Genomic DNA, 16,491 nt, shown 5'->3' on the forward strand with positions numbered 1-16,491 from the left:
GGTGGGTAGAGTCATGTTGGGGTAACCTCCTCATGGTCACTATAATGTGGTTCTCGCTCTTGGTGGGGCACGTGGTGAGTTGTGCGTGGATGCCTCAGAGAATAGCGTGAAGCCTCCACATGCGCTAGGTCTCCACGGTAACGTGCTCAACAAGCCACGTGATAAAATGCGTGGATTGACTGTCTCAGATGCGGAGGCAACTGAGATTCGTCCTCTGCCTCCCGGAGAGTCACTACGCCACCACAAGGACTTAGAGCGCATTGGGAATTGAGCATTCCAAATTGGGGAGAAAAAGGGAGAAAATCCAAAATAAAAAAAATTAAAATAAAAAATTAAAATAACTGCTTGCTTGACCAACACACAATGGGTGTCGTTTTAAAGCTTAGAATTTTTACAATGCAATAAGGCAAAATAGCTAACTCTTAACAGGTGCTTTTTTAATCTGCTGAAAAATTCAAATCTGTTTTCTTAACTTATTAAATATGATTAAATTACTGTACACCATACTGTCAAACATACGGTCAAAACATCATACAGATCGGAAAGGTCTTGAGAAGAATAGCCTACAAAAAGTTTTTTTTTTACTCACATATCATATATAGAGCAAAACACCCGAGAAAAAATCACCGAGTTTATACGTTGTAAGCAGATTTCTTTTGTCGTGGTTTCACTTGTTCATGAAATAAACAGAATATAAAAACAGCAGATGCTCCCAAAAAATGTCCAAACTCAATGTGATACGGTCACTTATCAGTGGATATGATGCATAGATTTTAAAATAATATTGCAGAAAATACGAAGCTACCTCAGATATCTTTTTTTGTCATGCTGGGGGGGCGTTGTCTGGTAAAGCAGCAGACCAATCACAGCTGTTGTGGTCTGTGTCACTGCACACATTGTTACATTTTTGAAGAGGTGCACATCAGACTACAGCGTAGGTTTGATGCAGAAGTATAGACCATTTCAAGGACGTAAACGATAACAAAGGAATTAGAACGCTTCTGCGCATGTCCGGTCCTGAAGCATTTCCGATAGTGGCAACCCAGAACTGTCAAAATAAAATGACTAGCACATCTTTTAGAGTCTAGCTAAAACAAAACAAATGAGATATTTGAAAATAAACAATGAGGTTTCATTATCGGATCTTTAAATAACAGCACATTTTCTCAAATAACATCAAACGTTTACCAGAAGTAACTTATCCAGACGTGTTGTTGATACTGAGTGCGATAAAATTGTATCGTAGTTTAGATGCTCACAATTATTTTCTCAGTGGGGAGATCGGGAATATTGGATTGCTCCTGTTATAATCAATGAAGCCATTCAATAAAGCTGCCTACATGACCTGCGGACAAGGTAAGGATTTCTTTTTTAATGATAAAATACTTTTACATTTCTTCTGGATAAAAGGGTCTGCTAAATGACAAAATGTAAAATTAAATGTCTTTATTCATTACACACAGATTTATTCATTATAATGGGATCGATAGTAACTTTTAGAGCTCTACCTCTCAAACTTACCATTATTTGGCATAAATTTGATTCATCTACCAAAGATAAAATGTGTGCTAGAGTTGTTATTACTGCATGTATCCATCCAGCCATCTCACTTCACTGAAGCAGTTCATGCGTCCGTTTGTCGTTGCTTTTTCGGAGATCTAAACACTTTAATTTCCGTTAGTTCCAGGCATCCAGGGAGCATCCAGCCACCGAACAACATGGTCCACATTTTAATAATGACATTTTATGACAATTGTTTTAACATTAGTAGCTTTAATCATGTTAAAGTCACTATGAATGAAGCACCTCTTGCTGTTGTTTTGAATGCGTTCCATTCAGAATTGATGATCCCTATGCCCTACTCACTTCAAAGACTTTACCATCCACTGTGAGAACTTTAAAAGGCTAAAAGGTGTGGGGTTCAAAAATAAAGGTAATTCAGAACTCACTTTTTAAGTAATTTTTATTGGAAATTCAGTTTGAAGTGATCTTACAGCATGACTATCATGATTGTTCTCCCTTCAAAGTGCCTTTCGGAGGGTGATTTATCCCGTTTGGAATGCATTCTGAGTTGGCATCTAGCAGAAAATGTTCAAGGAACAAAAAGATGTCACTTCATTAAACCGTCTTGAAATGGTCTGTAAATCGGCCTTAACGCTAACATTGCCCACCCTTAGCACAGAGAACTGTAATTTGAAAAAAAGAATGTTATTAACCGTTTTTAATTTCATTCTAACCGATTACCAATTGGAAAGGAGGCAGAGGAACGCTGGAACCAAACAATACAGATTCTGCTCAGAATGACCAAAAATGAAAAACATTCAATTTTTAGTCCCTGGTTTTAATTATGAAATTCTTGAAATAAGACAATATCCACCATGACACCATTTCAGATAAGAGCATCTGTCAGGCATATGTCCTTGCAAAGGTTTTGATGGAGCTAGTTTAATACAAACACAGACAGAGCCCCTCCTCACCGACATCTGAAACCTCAAACTTGAATGCAAGAGCAGTCCTTTAGCAGCCAAGTGGCTGACTTTATACACATCTCCCTCACACAGCTGCATTTCCGACACTATAATGCACTGGAGGAGAAAGGAACTGGAAGCTGTTCAAAGAGTTCATGGGTTTGGGAGGGAGTAATGTTGGTGGTAGTGGAGAAAAGAGAGTGCAGAACAGTCATTTGCTGACTGTGTCCATCTCAGGGAGATTTGTGTTTGCAGTGATGACATAGCGGGCAAGTTGGTGAGGGTTTCCAAATGCAGGTGTGTGAAAATGCACAGATGTAAATGCTGTCCTTTGTCTGGTGACTCAAAACCGCTGTCCAGTCTTTCTGCCCGACTGGACAGTGTCCTCCATGAATAATACGTCCACACCCATTTTCTTGTGTGTCTCTGTTACATACACACTAACAAACACCCCTGCTCTTGATCACTCCAGGTTTCTGTCTGCACCCCTGCTGTGTAATTTCATCCAGGTTCAAGTTCCAGACATTTCTGCATCATTCCCTCAATCTCCACTTTGCCTTGTCTGGATCAGTATCCATTTATCCCTGCGAGTCACCTTATCCATTTCCTTTCATCTCTGATCATGGTGGTATTCCTGTTTGTAATATATGGCCTTTTAATTTCCTAGACTCTGTACATTATGTATGAAATAGCACCCCCCCCCCCCCCCCCCCCCCCCCACACACACACACCCCCTCCCACACCACACCCCTTCCCTACTTGTGATAAATTGATAAAGCTGCACACCACTTTGTCACCTTCCACTTTATGGATAGACACTTATTATTTTATAGATACTATTTGCAGCACAGCTTTCCTTCTATAATTAGATACTCTATAACAAAGGGAATTACCCTGATGGAGCAGGCTAGAGCTCAAGGCTAAGGGCCTCCTAGTAGTGTTTTCATTTCACCCAATGACACTTTTATTGAGCCTGAGAACTTTAATGTTACAGCCCTTTTGGCCAAAACTCTTACCCTCACTGTACGCTCTCTGGGGAATGATTGCTTTTCTATACAATTATAATACATCTCGGAAGAACCATGAAAATGAATATTTTGAAATTTGATGGACTGTAAGCAGCATTCCATTTGTCATGATGAGGTCACTGGCTCTCTTTCATATTAAGCATGTCAAGGAATGCCCTAATCTTGCTTGCCAGTTGATGATGACCACATTTTTTTTTTTGAGTGGACGTTCTTGTTCCAGGTCTCACATGAGCTGTATTACTGATGTACACAGCTGTTTTTCTCACCACTAATGAATCATCGAAGAATATCTAAAGGGTAGACCAAAGTCTTAAAGCTAGAAAATATGTGCATGAAATGTGCTGATCATTTAACACCTAAGATGAAGCATTCAGCTTAAACCAGGAGCTTAGGAATGATCTGAAAAGGGGGACACTATAGAGCGCAACAGTCTGGTTCTGGAATTAAAAACCCCATAAATTTTTTTACATAGGTGAATTGATTTTAAACAATAACGTATAAACTTTTTAAGGCAGGCCTACCATGAGCTCCGAGGTTGTTAATCGATGGTAAATGCTTTTGTTGAAGCCATCAGACTACAATATTTCTATACAATACCCATGAATCCTGAGGAGATAGATCCATGAGAGTGACGAATTACAAATTGCGTAAAAGGATTCAGCAGTGACCGTCCACTACCATAACCCACTGTCAATGATGTTGTGGAGGCGAGGGCATGGTCTAGAGTTTGTCTGGGGAGAGGAAGGGTTTTCACCTGAGATGAATTGCTGGTAATTGCTGTTTCTTTGTTCACAGTGAGAGATGGGGGAAATAAAAGGGGCCAGACCTCTGAGTGAGTGAGAGAGAGCCCAGCTGAAGCTTTGAATGTGTTGGCAGATGCCAGTCCCACTAAACAGAGCATTTTCAGTGTTTATATGAAGCTTTACACAGTCAAGTGACCGTGTTTGTGTGAAAAATAAACTTACCTTTGAGTTGGATTCGCCGTCTCCTGCTTCCTCATTCCTCGAACCTGTTACACTGGTGCAGAAACCCAGGAATTAGAGGAAGAAGGATATGCTGTCATGGAGTCGTTGCCACTGGAGGAAGTCTTCCGGTCCCTTGCCAGCATCCACCAGGCCCTCATGGAGCTTCGGTGAGAGCAGAAACAGCGATTTGAGGTGCTCCTTCGGGCCCAGGAGTAGGACCAGCAGGTGCTGCAGAGCTTAGTACCCCAGGAGGAGGCGGCCTCCCCGTCCCCGACAGCAGCGCACCCCCACATGTTACTCACCTAGATGGGGCCACAAAATGATCTAGAGGCTTACCTAGAGCTCTTTGAGCACACCGCTGAAGCTCTGAAATGGCTACCAGAACAGTGGGCGGTCCATCTTCTGCTGCTACTGACCGGGGAAGCCCAGATCGCAGCACAACAGCTTCCGGTCACCAACCTCCTGGACTACTTGGTGCTGAAGAAGTCTATCTTTCAGCGGGTCAGCTGCAGCCCAGAAGAGCATCGCCAGAATTTCCGCTCCTTAACGCTGAGCGAGGCCGGCTGCCCGTTTGACTTTGCCCTGCAGCTCCGTGATGCCTGCCAGTGGTGGGTGCTGGCCAAGGAGGACAGCTACGCCGAGAATGTCATCAACCTGGTGGTACTGGAGCAGTTTGTCTCCCGGTTGCTGAAGGGGACAGCCAAGTGGGTCCAGTGCCACTGGCCAGCGTCGCTGGACGAAGCGATCCAGCTGTAGGAAGACCATCAGGCAGCGTATACGGGGGCCGGCACGCCCCACGCCCTTCCCCCCTCTAATGTCTCCTCCCCTGTTCTCTCTCCCCCCTCATTCCTTCTATCCTGTTCCGTTTCCCTGGAAATGGGGGAACATTCCCCCAAGACCGGCTCCCAAGTCATGGGGGTTCTCTGCTTCCACAAACCCCGTCTCTTCCCTCTCTTCATCCCAGATGAAGGAGTTCGCTGCCACAAGTGTGGGCGGAAGGCTAGGGCCGGTCTGCTGGAGTTGCAGAGAGCCGGGTCATGTTGGAGAGCAGTGCCTGGTAATGGAGATGGGGGCCTTGATCCAGATCCCCAACACCCCACAGACCACCCCCGAGCAAGCAGGGACGTACCAAATACCCGTGAGTATTAAGTGGGGTACATACCTAGCCTTGGTGGATTCAGGTTGTAATCAAACCTCCATTCATCAATGCTTGGTTCAAAACGGGGCATTGGAGGCAAATAATCAGGTGAAGTTGAGGTGTGTGTATGGGGTTATTTATGAGTATCCTGTAGTGACATAATATAGCATAATATTGAGGCGTGGTTAGTCCTCGCCTCACCCATTCGCTAATTTTGGGAACTGATTGGCCGGCTTTTCAATCATTATTGAAGGGTGTGGATGGGTCCTGTGAGCAAGTAAACTGGTGTGAGATGTGCGAAGGGCTGGCCGGGGAGGCATGGCCTGGGCCGTCTGCGGCTGCGGCTGCTCCACATCAGGCTGACGCTGGGGACAGGGAGGTGTCATCCTCCCCTGCCCTTAGGGAATTCCTGGTAGGGGATCCCTGCTAGAGCAGTCACGAGACGAAACCCTGAAGCATGCATTTGACCAAGTGAAAGTGATTGATGGTCAATGTCTCCAGCCGGGCATCGCAATCACATATCCATATTCTTCAGTTATAAAATATCGGTTGTATAGAGTGACACAGGACACTCAGACAAATGAAAATACAACCCAGTTGTTGATACCAAAGAGCCGTCAGGAAATGTTATTTCAGGCGGCTCATCATAATCCGATGGCAGGTCACTTGGGACAGGGGAAAACATTAAGCCATCTCATGGACCATTTCTATTGGCCAGGCATTCACTGGGGTGTGCGGTATGTTGTGAATGTCAGCTGGTGTATCTGCCAGCTGCTCCAAAAGTGCCATTGTGCCCCCTTTTGTTGATTGAGTTTCCTTTCGAACGAATTGGCATGGACCTCGTCGGGCCATTAGAATGGACAGCACACGGGTATCGCTTTGCATTAGTCCTGGTGGATATCTTGTGGACGCGATATCTTGTAGCAGTGCCGCTGCGCAACATCTCAGCACGTAGTGTTGCAGAGGCACTCTTCAATATTATCTCCCGAGTGGGGATTCCGAAAGAAATCCTCACTGATCAGAGCACGGCTTTTATGTCACATACACTACGCGAGCTGTACGAATGATTGGGTATTAAATCGATTCGGACAAGCGTGTACCATCCACAAATGGATGGCCTGGTCGAATTATTTAATAAGACCTTAAAGAATATGATTTGTAAGTTTGTGCATGGAGATACTCGGAACTGGGATAAGTGGCTCGAACCCCTGTTATTTGCAGTGTGAGAGGTCCCGCAAGCCTGCACTGGGTTTTCCCCATTTGAATTGTTATATGGGCGTAAGCCCTGTGGCGTGTTAGACGTCATGAAGGACCCAAATTTTCCTTCATGACGTCTAACACGCCACGGGGCTTACGCCCATATAACAATTCAAATGGGGAAAACCCAGTGCAGAAAGGAGGGACTTTCACAGAGCAAAAATGTAATTCAATATGTTCTTGACCTGAGAGCAAAATGCCACACATTGGGGCAACTATCACAGGAGAATTTGCTACAGGCGCAAGAACGTCAGTCCAGGCTGTATAACAGGGAAGCTCGGCTATGGGAGTTTGCACTGGGAGACAAAGTACTTGTATTACTGCCCACATCGAGCTCAAAATTACTCACAAAGTGGCAAGGGCCCTTTGAGGTCACACAGCGAGTTGGGGAAGTCGATTATGAGGTAGTGCGCCCGGATAGGGGTGGGGCACATCATATTTACCATCTCAACCTACTAAAACCGTGGAGAGAGGTGGTACCTGTATCTTTGGCGACGGTAGTCCCGGAGAGGGAGGATCTCGGACCGGAGGTGAATCTTAAAGCCAATCACTTCACCCCGGTCCCTTGTGGAGACCATCTCTCGCTGTCACAATGTACGGAGGTTGCCAGGTTGCAAAAGAATTTCTCTGACGTGTTCTGGCCACTCCCTGGCTGCACTAATCTCATAAAACTCCACATCGAGACAACCCCAGGGGTAGTGGTACGTAGTCATTCATACAGCTTACCTGAACACAAGAAACAGGTAGCACGGGAAGAATTAAAGGCCATGCTCTATATGGGGGTAATAGAAGAGTCCCACAGTTACTGGGCCAGCCCGGAGGTGTTGGTACCGAAGAGTGACAGCTCGGTCCGGTTCTGTGTGGATTATAGAAAAGTTAACGCAGTGTCGAAATTTTATGCTTATCCAGTGCCTTGTATTGATGAACTGCTTGATCGGTTGGGCACGGCTCACTTTTATTCGACACTGGATTTAACAAAGGGATATTGGCAGATCCCCTTAACGACGATGTCCCGTGACTTCTCCACACCGTTTGGCTTACACCAATTTGTGACCCTTCCGTTCAGTTTGTTTTGGGCACCGGCTACGTTTCAGTGTCTTATGGACAGGGTCCTCAGACCACACGCTGCGTATGCATCTGGGGGCCGTTCTGAGGTCGCTGTGATGAGCGGGGCTTACAGCAAACCCGAAGTGCGCAATTGGGTAGGTGGAGGTACAGTATCTGGGGTTCCACTTGGGTCATCGTCAGGTATGGCCCCAAATTGATAAAACTGCAGCGATTGCGACCTGCCCGAAACCAAAGACCAAAAAGGAGGTGAGACAATTCCTGGGGCTGGCTGGCTATTATCGAAGGTTTGTGCTTAATTATTAGAATGTCACCAGCCCGCTGACTGATCTCACTAAAAAGTGAGCTCCAGACCCCGTCCAGTGGACGGAACTGTGCCAACAAGCATTCAAGCAGGTAAAAGCTGCATTTTGTGGTGGGCCGCTTCTGCATTCCCCTGACTTCTCTCTCCCTTTTGTTTTGAAGATGGTCACATCGGACAGGGGGTTGGGTGCTGTCTGTCCCAAGTGATGGAGGTGGAGGAGTGCCCAGTGCTGTACATTAGTCGGAAGCTCTCTATGAGAGAGATGAAGTACAGCACCATAGAGGAGTGTTTGGCCATCAAGTGGGCAGTCCTCACTCTCCGCTACTATTTGCTGGGACAAGCAGGTGGTGGGGGTATGTGGAGGCGAGGGCGTGGTCAAGTGCCGCATTTCAGTCCTATACACTCACTGGGCATTTTATGAAACACCTGTACAGGTGCATCTCAATAAATTAGAATGTCGTGGAAAAGTTCATTTATTTCAGTAATTCAACTCAAATTGTGAAACTCGTGTATTAAATATATTCAGTGCACACAGACTGAAGTAGTTTAAGTCTTTGGTTCTTTTAATTGTGATGATTTTGGCTCACATTTAACAAAAACCCACCAATTCACTATCTCAGAAAATTAGAATACATCATAAGACCAATAAAAAAAACATTTTTAGTGAATTGTTGGCCTTCTGGAAAGTATGTTCATTTACTGTATATGTACTCAATACTTGGTAGGGGCTCCTTTTGCTTTAATTACTGCCTCAATTCAGCGTGGCATGGAGGTGATCAGTTTGTGGCACTGCTGAGGTGGTATGGAAGCCCAGGTTTCTTTGACAGTGGCCTTCAGCTCATCTGCATTTTTTGGTCTCTTGTTTCTCATTTTCCTCTTGACAATACCCCATAGATTCTCTATGGGGTTCAGGTCTGGTGAGTTTGCTGGCCAGTCAAGCACACCAACACCATGGTCATTTAACCAACTTTTGGTGCTTTTGGCAGTGTGGGCAGGTGCCAAATCCTGCTGGAAAATGAAATCAGCATCTTTAAAAAGCTGGTCAGCAGAAGGAAGCATGAAGTGCTCCAAAATTTCTTGGTAAACGGGTGCAGTGACTTTGGTTTTCAAAAAACACAATGGACCAACACCAGCAGATGACATTGCACCCCAAATCATCACAGACTGTGGAAACAACACTGGACTTCAAGCAACTTGGGCTATGAGCTTCTCCACCCTTCCTCTAGACTCTAGGACCTTGGTTTCCAAATGAAATACAAAACTTGCTCTCATCTGAAAAGAGGACTTTGGAACACTGGGCAACAGTCCAGTTCTTCTTCTCCTTAGCCCAGGTAAGACGCCTCTGACGTTGTCTGTGGTTCAGGAGTGGCTTAACAAGAGGAATACGACAACTGTAGCCAAATTCCTTGACATGTCTGTGTGTGGTGGCTCTTGATGCCTTGACCCCAGCCTCAGTCCATTCCTTGTGAAGTTCACCCAAATTCTTGAATCGATTTTGCTTGACAATCATAAGGCTGCGGTTCACTTGGTTGGTTGTGCATCTTTTTCTTCCACACTTTTTCCTTCCACTCAACTTTCTGTTAACATGCTTGGATACAGCACTCTGTGAACAGCCAGCTTCTTTGGCAATGAATGTTTGTGGCTTACCCTCCTTGTGAAGGGTGTCAATGATTGTCTTCTGGACAACTGTCAGATCAGCAGTCTTCCCCATGATTGTGTAGCCTAGTGAACCAAACTGAGAGACCATTTTGAAGGCTCAGGAAACCTTTGCAGGTGTTTTGAGTTGATTAGCTGATTGGCATGTCACCATATTCTAATTTTTTGAGATAGTGAATTGGTGGGTTTTTGTTAAATGTGAGCCAAAATCATCACAATTAAAAGAACCAAAGACTTAAACTACTTCAGTCTGTGTGCATTGAATTTATTTAATACACAAGTTTCACAATTTGAGTTGAATTACTGAAATAAATGAACTTTTCCATGACATTCTAATTTATTGAGATGCACCTGTACACCTTCTTATTCATGCGATTATCTAATCACCCAATCATGTGGCAGCAGTGCAATCAGTCAGGAGCATCAGTTAATGTTCACGTCAACCATCAGAATGGGGAAAAAAATTTGATCTCAGTGATTTCAACTATAAGCATGATTGTTGGTGCCAGAGGGGCTGGTTTGAGTATTTCTGTAACTGCTGATCTCCTGGGATATTCCACATACAAGTCTCTAGAGTTTACTCAGAATGGTGCCAAATATAAAAAACATCTAGTAAGTGGCAGTTCTGCAGACGGAAACACCTTAATAGATAAGAGAGGTCAACGGAAAATGGCCAGACTGGTTCGAGCTGGCAGAAAGGCTACGGTAACTCAGATAATCACTCTGTACAATTGTAGTGAGAAGAATAGCATCTCAGAATGCACAACATGTCGAACCTTGAGGCGAATGGGCTACAACAGCAGAAGACCACATCCGGCACTTTATTAGGGCCATAGTGTTCCTAAAAAGTGCTCATAGATTGTATGTTGTTGACCAAGTAAAAAAAAAAATGTCCAACGAAAATAAACAATTATAGGCTCTTAATGATTTAAGGAATCTCTATAGAGACAATATGAATATCTGAAGGCAAACATGGCCGTTGTCAGATGCACGTGTCAAATGAGAAGCATATTAAGCAATAATGAAGCGCTGAATGAAAGATGAATGTCATTGAATTTGCTGAATTTCATTTACATTTTTTCAATGCTGGAAAAACCCTGTCCAGGCCTCTTTAATTCTTTCAGTCTCATATAAAGCCCTGCCCACTGAAAGATATACACACGGCACGCACATGGATATTATATATTACAATATACACAATATAGCAAAATCTCTATTGATTGACACTTATTACTGTCGCTATTATATATATCGTCATGTCGCCCAGCCCTAATGCTCAACTAGGATTTAATTTGTGTCCAGAAACTTTCTTCTTTATATGATTTTGAACAAAGGGTTAAAACAAAGACTCCTCCAACTTCTCCAAGTACACAAGATTGAGGAACACATACAGTGTGGCCTGCATTACTGTCCTCCCACTTTACTGCACCTTCGCTTTCATGCCTACTGCAGCGCCATCTATTTCCTCTGCAGCATATGTGTAAATGTGTGTGGCCACCCAAACCAAGCATTTTCCATTGTGTTGGTGAATCCTTTGTTGTCTAACTGAACAAGGAAGGGGCTAAAGAGTCTGGTGCTGGTGGTGGGCAGACACATCGGCAAGAGGAAGGGTGGAGAGGTGGATGGCAGTGCTGTGGCCCAGCTCTACAGGGAAATGTGAAGGTCAGCTGGAAAAGAAACAACAACCTTCAAAACTCTGTGTGGATAGACAATAGAGCAGCAGGGCCAGTAGGGCCAGTACTCAACCCCCTCCTCATGGGTTACAATAGTCACGCTTCTGTTTTCTGTGTTTATTCATGTGTCTGGGTGCATCAGCATTGACCTTGCTTTGCGAACGGGTCAGCTGGTGAACATCAAAACATCTCCACCCTTTTACACACACACATAGACACCTCTGTTTATGTGTGTCAGGGAGTTGTAGTGAGGTGGACGTAATGTGTTGGGTGTGAGCATGTGTTTACAGTAACCTACCGCTGTAGGCTCTGTTAGCAATATGTATTCATATGTTGATGATTCTTTACAGATCGCCATCACAAGCAAGACGTTTAATGCCTTTTTAATGGTTAAAAACAAAAGAAGTTGTACTCAGTTTCTCCTTGCAGAGTAAATAAGGAAAAAGTTAATGAATATGTGAAATATTAAAGAAACTGCTCTATGAATCACACCTGCCCTGTTTTTATGTTGTCAGTGACTCTTTTATATTACAACACAAGAAGATACTAAAAAGAAAACTCCTTCACACTAACATGTAATTGCCATCCAATTCTTCAACCATTTAGACAGGCAAACGTAAAGTCCCTACACACACATGTGTAGGCAAGAACTCACACACGGCTGTCCAGCTGTGCTCTCATGTAATAGGACTCTGTCAGTGGGTAGTTTTGTTTCTATGACTGTCAAAGTGTGGAGAATACGGATGCACATGGAATTATGCCACGAGAGATGCAACTGTAAAGAAAATTACAGGGTGGAAAGAAGGCCTCCTTCTCTATATTTTTCATTATGACAAAGTAGCAATTTTGCTTGAGGAGCATGTCAGGATGTTTAGAAGACATACTTCGCCTCAGCGACTGGCTGCTCTGCATTAGGGAGAGTGGAGTCTTGCTAACCTCATTATAACCTCTATGCTGGCTAACCAGATGTTGGCTCACTTCCACTCGGCCTCAAAAATACTTGCTGTCCCCATCCCCTTCCCTCCCTCCACCCCTGATGGAACCATTTATTCACTATTAGAAACCATAGCTGGAAATGGGGGCAAGTGAGTTAATTTTTACCGCAATTCCATTTCTGGAATTCTGGAATTTCACAGCAAACAAGCTCTGGAGCCAAAAAATGGAGTTAAACCCACAACCTAGTCAACTTTCATACTCACAGTTATAGGAAGTGAGATGCCTTTAATGAGGCAAAGCTGGAAATGGGCCCGAAAGAACCTAGGGGACTGCGGTGAGAAACACTCTAAAGGACAGTGCATGGAACAGTGCCAGGGTCATTTTTAATTTAGTCTGGTTACGAGACGTCCAAAACAGATTATTGCACTTGGCTCAGAGTGTTTCACTTCAACAGAAGTATGGAGGCAAACAGAGCTGCCTAAATAACAGAAGCTATATCGCGCCCAGACCAGTACAGTCTCTCTTAGGTGGACTGATGGTGGACTAATTGTCAAACGAGTCAATTAGTGAGGTAAACTAGTTTATCATTTTTACGCCATTGACGATTAGGCTTAGGGTTGAGGTTTGGGTTAGGGTGTAAATAAAATATGCATTCCTGAATAAAAACATGCTTTACAACTCGCATTTGGCACCACATTTCCCATGAAAAGCTCACAAGTGCCCATATGTTCAACAACATTTCAGCTTTGGCCACTGGGGGTAGTCATTTGATATTCTGTAAGCACTGACCGATTTCAGCTGAAGAAATTTCGACCTACTGTCGCCTAATTTACAGTTAGATCATTCTGTTAAATTAATTCCCTTTAAAGATATGCCACTACAGCCATAGAGTACACATTCAAATAGACATCTGAAGCCGGTGCCACACTAGCCAGGTTTTCTGACGATTTTCTGGTGTGAGCTTCATTTACATAATCACTGGCCAGGAGGAGGGAGACGGAGTATGCATTAGCGGTCGTTATTCCCTTGACCGTCGAGACTCTCTGCTGAGGTAATCACTTCACAAACTCATAAACAGCATTCAGTTTGTTTGAAACTGTCGGTGGGACAGGTGACCAGGCAGTGACCAATGAGCTTTAGGCCAAAGTCCAGTTCATAGATAAAGGTGAAGTAAGTGTTTTCCAGAAGTTTATTCAGAGGACAAAAGCTAAATATTTTTCTGCAGCAACAGAATGCCATCCAATGGAAAGCATGCATGGACAGTGCAGATGGAGGAGAGGCTCATTGCTTTTTGGAGTCAACGTGCCTGTCTGTATGACAAATTATATTAAATATTATAATTATTTTATATATTACTTATAAATATATTATCATTTATATTATTGATATATCACATGTACTTAATAATAATTATTGAACTTATTTACTTAAAAATAATAATTGATTGTGTTTGGCCAATGGTATAAAATATGTTTGTGTAAGATCGTTTATCATTAATCAGTATTTACAAAAATATTTAATGTCTATCTATTTCATACGTAGTTGTGTAATAAGTTTAGTCAGCCAGTCATTATTGCAAAATAAACCCGTTCAAGTTGTTACATTATGCCTTACTTAACTGTCTATTAATATCGATTTATAAACTTTCACATGTGTAATAAACAATGTTATGAGCACGTTCTTACCTCCAGTTCTTGCTAGAGAATTGCCAAGCCATATTGTCCGCGAACCCGCAAATGTGGTCTCCTCTAAACCTTTTGGCGCTTTTGCTTCTTTCTGTGTGCAACTGCAAATTATAAGGCACAAATTACAACTGCTGCTGTGAAACACTGATTGTTTTAATTGTTATTGTTTATATTTGCATAGTGCTCTTGCTCTAGGTGAGCTTCAGGTTGAGTGGCTGCGAAAATGGGGTGTGATAGTGAAGCATTGAGAAAAGTCTAAGGCAGTCGTTTAGTGTGACACCTATCCTCCGTTCTTAATCGGTAAGTGTGACAGGTCCAGCGACTGAGGAGGGCAAGATTAGCCACAACAGTCATTAAGTGTGACATTCCACACCCAATTCAAGTTATTCAGAGTGTGCTAGTGTGGCGCCCGCTTAAAGGGATAGTTCACCCAAAAATGAAAATTCTCTCACCATTTACTCATCCTCATGTCCTCCAAGATGTGGATGACTTTCTTTCTTCAGCAGAACACAAACAAAGATTTTAAAAGAATATTTCAGCTCTGTACGTCCATACAATGCAAGTGAATGGTGACCAGACCTTTGAAGCTCCAAAAAGCACATAAAGGCAGCATAAAAGTAATCCATAAGACTCCAGTGGTTAAATCTATTTTCAGAAGTGATATGATAAGTGTGGGTGAGAAAGAGATAAATATTTAAGTCCTTATTTACTATAAATTCTCTTCCATGGCCAATAGGTGGCAATATGCACGAAGAATGCGAATCACGAAAAACACAAGAAGAAGAATGTGAAAGTGGAGATTGATCGTAAAAAAGGACTTAAATATTGATCCATATTTGGGTGTACTATTACTTTAAGGCCGCTGTGTCAGTCTTGTGCTTTTTTTTTTTTTTAGTGTCCAAAAATTTTTTTTAGTTTTTTTTTTTTTTTTGATAGTCAATGTTACCCCTGCATTCTGCTCCATTCTGTTGCACTCTGTAAAATGCATCAGATCGGGGGCATTAATGCAAAACCTCCCTAATTGTACAGGTCTTCTTTAGAACTGATTAGCCAACTAGTCAATCATGCAACCCACCACCAACTAGTTGATTTTGTATAAATGTAAATTTGCACATTTCTGGGGTATATGATCCAGGATTGACTCTTTAGATAATAGAAACCTCTTTATAGAGATTCATAAATCAAAGCATAGGGAAGGACTAGTGTCAATTATATTGTAAGACATCAGAGCACAGAGAGAAAGTAGAACTTTTACCCTATGCTGTGAACTATTTCTGTCTCTTTCTGAGTTATGGAAAGGGGCTGGAACGTTTAAGCATCTCTCAGATGTTGAACTCTCCTGCTGGTCCTATCCTCTGAGTGACTATCAATGGGGAGCCTGCGGAGTGAAGGCCGGGGCATGTGACATGGGAGAAGGGTCCTGCTGGGATATCATAAACATTAACATTTCATAGACGAGCCCTGTCTATCCCGATTGTTTCATTTTCCTGAAGCTCCAGCACCAATTGCGCTGACAGGACACATGCTCAACTTTTGGGAAAGAGAGTTGCAGATATTTGTGTCTGCGCCAACCATTACATACATTTCATTTTCTCTTCTTTTTTAAGAGAGAAAGAGCGAGACGAAACCCTCCGAAGCAAGGCTGTGACCCCCTCCCCCTCTTTCCCATACAGTATCTATCAAGTTTCAGCTCTTTAATTGCTTTGGCTCAGAGCTTTGGTATTTTTTTTTTTCCCCATTAAATTTTTTTTTTCATTGTTTTCCTGTTCTAGTGAAAGAAGCGGAAGGTACTTTAACACTGATAAAGAGCCAGTTTGCCATAGCTAGTCTAAACTCAAGAGTGAATACATTGTTGGGCGAAAATTATGTTCTGACATTTGTCCTTTGCGTGGGACAGTGAGCTTCTATCAGAGCTGTGTATCTCTTATGTCATACTCTCACATTAAAATAGTGCCTAAGGAATATCCTTGGCCCAGAGACCAATGATGGATAAGGTCATTTGTCTCCCTGTTCATGTTTGTGTTTGTGATGTCTGCTCAATTTCCAAGCACTCATTTTGCTTAGAGTATCTTGTGTTTGCAACCGAAAGTGCATGTGTTGATTGATAGCTTGAAGAATTCCTTATTGTTGGCATTGTTTGTATTGTGAAGAAATAGTTCACTTTATTCCAAACTAGGAACCTTTTAATGTTAATTGCTTTAATTTATGGCATATTTTAATTGCACTGTCCTGATTGTTAAACTTCTAGGTCAAGTGAATTTGTTCTCATTTTAACTCTTTGCATTTGTTTCACAGGTTTCTACTTCCTGTGATATA

At 42.9% G+C, this 16,491-nt stretch overlaps 1 protein-coding gene across 1 annotated transcript in view; it reads left to right on the forward strand.

Annotated features, from left to right (window-relative positions):
• Positions 1-5,477: 5,477 nt before the first annotated feature.
• LOC127422131 (pleckstrin homology domain-containing family G member 2-like) overlaps positions 5,478-16,491 on the forward strand; it is a 55,293-nt gene continuing 44,279 nt past the window's right edge. The window contains exons 1-2 of the mRNA XM_051665482.1: positions 5,478-5,599; positions 16,471-16,491. The exon at positions 16,471-16,491 is cut by the window's right edge and continues 57 nt beyond it. The gene's annotated coding sequence lies outside the window, so the exon portion shown is untranslated. The remainder of the gene's footprint in view (positions 5,600-16,470) is intronic.

This window comes from Myxocyprinus asiaticus, chromosome 31 (genome assembly GCF_019703515.2).
Source record: "Myxocyprinus asiaticus isolate MX2 ecotype Aquarium Trade chromosome 31, UBuf_Myxa_2, whole genome shotgun sequence".
Lineage (NCBI taxonomy): Eukaryota > Metazoa > Chordata > Actinopteri > Cypriniformes > Catostomidae > Myxocyprinus > Myxocyprinus asiaticus.